The following is a 3,539-nucleotide window of genomic DNA, read 5'->3' as shown; positions in this document are numbered from 1 at the left end:
TATAGCCAATTAACAATGTTGTGATAGTTTCAGGTAGACAGCAAAGGGACTCAGTCATACACATAAACATATACATTCTTCCCCACATTCCCCTCCTATCCAGGCTGCCACATAACATTGAGCTGTGTTCCCTAGAGGTAAGGACTCTTATTATTGCCACTTTTTGAAAGTGGGGAGGCAGAGTCCGGCGCCATGACGCATCACGCCAACAGCAGCCGGATGGCCATGGAGGTCGAAGAGACGATGGAATGCCTTCAGGAGTTACCTGAACATCATAAAATGATCCTGGACCGATTGAATGAACAGCGAGAGCAGGACCGGTTTAATGACATCACCCTGATTGTCGACGGACACCATTTTAAGGCCCACAAGGCTGTTTTGACTGCTTGCAGCAAGTTCTTCTATAAATTCTTTCAGGAGTTTACTCAGGAACCTTTGGTGGAGATAGAAGGTGTTAGTAAAATGGCCTTTCGTCATTTGATTGAGTTCACATATACAGCAAAGTTAATGATACAAGGAGAAGAAGAAGCCAATGATGTATGGAAAGCAGCAGAGTTTCTACAGATGCTAGAAGCTATCAAAGCCCTTGAAGTCAGAAAGTCTTGTCTTTTTCAGCATCCTGTTCTTGGTTGCCAATATCTGGCAAGATCCGTGAGGAATCAGAGATGTTACCCTACTTGCAAGCCAGCAAATTATCCTGCTATGATTTCACGGATGCTGATAGAAGATAACAGGACTCGTAGAAACAAAGAAAACTCAGCTCCACTAGAGGAAAATACCACAGGGAAAAGTGAAGCAAAAAAAAGAAAGATTGCAGAAACTTCAAATTTTATCACTGAGTCGTTGCCATCTGCAGAATCTGAACCTGTTGAAATTGAGGTGGAGATTGCCGAAGGCACAATCGAAGTGGAAGATGAAGGCATCGAAACGGAGGAAGTGGCTTCTACCAAGCAGTCCATAAAGTACATTCAGAGCACAGGTTCCTCTGATGATTCCGCTCTGGCATTGTTGGCAGATATTACCAGCAAGTACCGCCAAGGCGATAGAAAAGGGCAGATTAAAGATGACGACGGCTGTGCATCTGACCCCACAAGCAAACAGGTAGAAGGAACACATGAAATCACACTCCACTGAGAGTTTCAAGTGTGAAATATGCAATAAAAGGTATCTTCGGGAGAGCGCGTGGAAACAGCACCTCAGTTGTTACCACCTTGAAGAAGGTGGAGTCAGTAAGAAGCAGAGAACTGGGAAAAAAATACACATATGTCAGTACTGTGAGAAGCAGTTTGACCACTTTGGACATTTTAAAGAGCATCTTCGAAAACATACAGGTGAAAAACCTTTTGAATGTCCAAATTGTCATGAACGATTTGTTAGAAATAGTACCCTCAAATGTCACTTGACTGCATGCCAGACTGGAGTGGAAGCAAAAAAGGGGAGAAAGAAGCTGTATGAATGTCAGGTCTGTAATAGTGTGTTTAACAGCTGGGACCAGTTCAAAGATCACCTGGTGATACACACTGGAGATAAACCCAACCATTGTACTCTGTGTGACTTGTGGTTTATGCAAGGAAATGAATTAAGGAGGCATCTCACTGATACTCATAATATTTTAGAGCGCCTGGTAACTGAAGAAGTTCTTTCAGTAGAAACACGTGTGCAAACTGAACCTGCGACGTCAATGACTATTATCGAACAAGTTGGGAAGGTGCATGTGTTACCACTGCTCCAGGTTCAGGTGGATTCAACACAAGTGACTGTGGAACAGGTCCATCCAGATCTGCTCCAGGACAGCCAAGTGCACGAGTCACACATGAGTGAGCTTCCAGAGCAGGTCCAGGTAAGTTATCTAGAAGTGGGGCGAATTCAGACTGAAGAAGGTACTGAAGTCCATGTAGAGGAACTGCATGTTGAGCGGGTAAATCAGATGCCAGTGGAGGTACAGACTGAGCTTCTAGAAGCAGACTTGGATCAAGTGACCCCTGAAATCATGACCCAAGAGGAGAGAGAGCCTACCCAAGCAGATGCTGCTGAGGCTGCTACAGCAGAACACGAAGATGCGGAGGGTTTAGAGACCAAATCAACAGTGGATTCCCAAGCTGAAAAGGCAGGAAATGAGAACAGAACACCTATGCCAGTTTTAGAATGAAATAACAAATGCATTTATTTTTAAATTTATGTGTTGGGTTTTTGAACTGATGATGGGCAGTGTGACTGTCCGTATGCTAACAGACATGTGGACCAAAGTTAAACTCTTTCCTGTTGTGCTGAACTGTTTCTATGGAAACAGACTGATTTCCCCCCCCACCCCCAACTTTGCCACAGAGGAGGGATCTTTCCCATAAGTGAATGGGAAGCTTTGAGAAGTATATTTCTGGAAAACTTAAATGGATTATATTCTTATTATATAGTTGGGTACGAATGTATATTTTCATTGTGGTAAGAGTTCTTACTGTCCCTGGTCATGTCCTTCCTCAAGTTTTTTTTCCCCCATGTTGTAAAATCAAATGTAAAATCATTAGAATACAAGTTTATGTATTCTGATGCATGTTAGAAAATTTGAATATATAGGAAATAAGACTGCATGAAGAAAAGTGCGTTGTTACTGTGCAGTTAAATTTTGGCTTCTGGCTTCCTTTAGTTTGAACAACATTCTTGTCTGCCCTGATTGATAGTCATAGATGTCATCTCTGCAACAGAAACAGTGGTGGTGGCAAATTTCTAGAATGTTTAAAAAAAAACACACACCCATGTGCCTTTTCAAAACCAACTAAACTTCTATAAAGCATCTCTAGTTCTTTCAAAATTTGTGTTGTAAGCAGTGTAGGTGATGCTTTAGTACTTTATATATTTTTTCTTGTAATGACAGCTACCAATTCTTTTTCACTTAGGTTGAGAAATTTCGTTTAATGGCAGCTGAAGGGCCATTTTCAATTGGGAAAATTCATTTATATTAGTGGTAAACTTTATTTTGATGAAAAGTTGCACTAGTATTTTACCACCAGATGAAAACAAGATGAGCATCATTTAAAAATTAATGTATTTAAAATAAACTACAGAGAAAAACATGTATATAATATATCAGGCTTTGTTTTGAATGAATCTTTTCCCCCAATCCTTAATGTAAAGATCTTGTGCTATAACTTTTAAAGCCATACAAATAAGAGTGCTAAACTGTGGACTTAAAAGTAGGTATGTAAATATTTTTAATCAGTATTACTTGGAAAATAAAATATAACAACTACAGAAAATAAACCAATATGCTATTTTCTTTACCTGTTAAATATTGGGAGATATTTACATTTTTAAAGTAAACTTTAAAATTATGAAAAAAAAAAAGAAAGTGGGATACAACTCAAGGTGTCATAACTTATCAAAAGGACAGCCTGGGACCCTTGCTCTGAAACATATTCTCCTGCTTCTCCCATGTCCTTGGGAACTGAACTGTACGAAAAGGATGCTATCTCCCACTTCTGTATTCTTTGGGTCAAAGTACAGAGAGGCCCAGGACAAAAAGTAAGTGGTTAAATGCTACTTTC

General features: G+C 40.1%; 1 pseudogene; it reads left to right on the top strand.

The window, feature by feature from the left end:
- The first annotated feature begins 813 nt into the window (after window positions 1-813).
- LOC129547618 (zinc finger and BTB domain-containing protein 35 pseudogene) lies at window positions 814-2,149 on the top strand (annotated as a pseudogene).
- The last annotated feature ends 1,390 nt before the right edge of the window (window positions 2,150-3,539 follow it).

Source organism: Moschus berezovskii, chromosome 24, assembly GCF_049115385.1.
Source record: "Moschus berezovskii isolate FMDL1 chromosome 24, NW_MosBer_1.0, whole genome shotgun sequence".
NCBI classification, from domain to species: Eukaryota; Metazoa; Chordata; class Mammalia; order Artiodactyla; family Moschidae; genus Moschus; species Moschus berezovskii.
The sequence above is the reverse complement of the archived record's forward strand: the minus strand, read 5'-3'. Positions and strand labels throughout refer to the sequence as shown.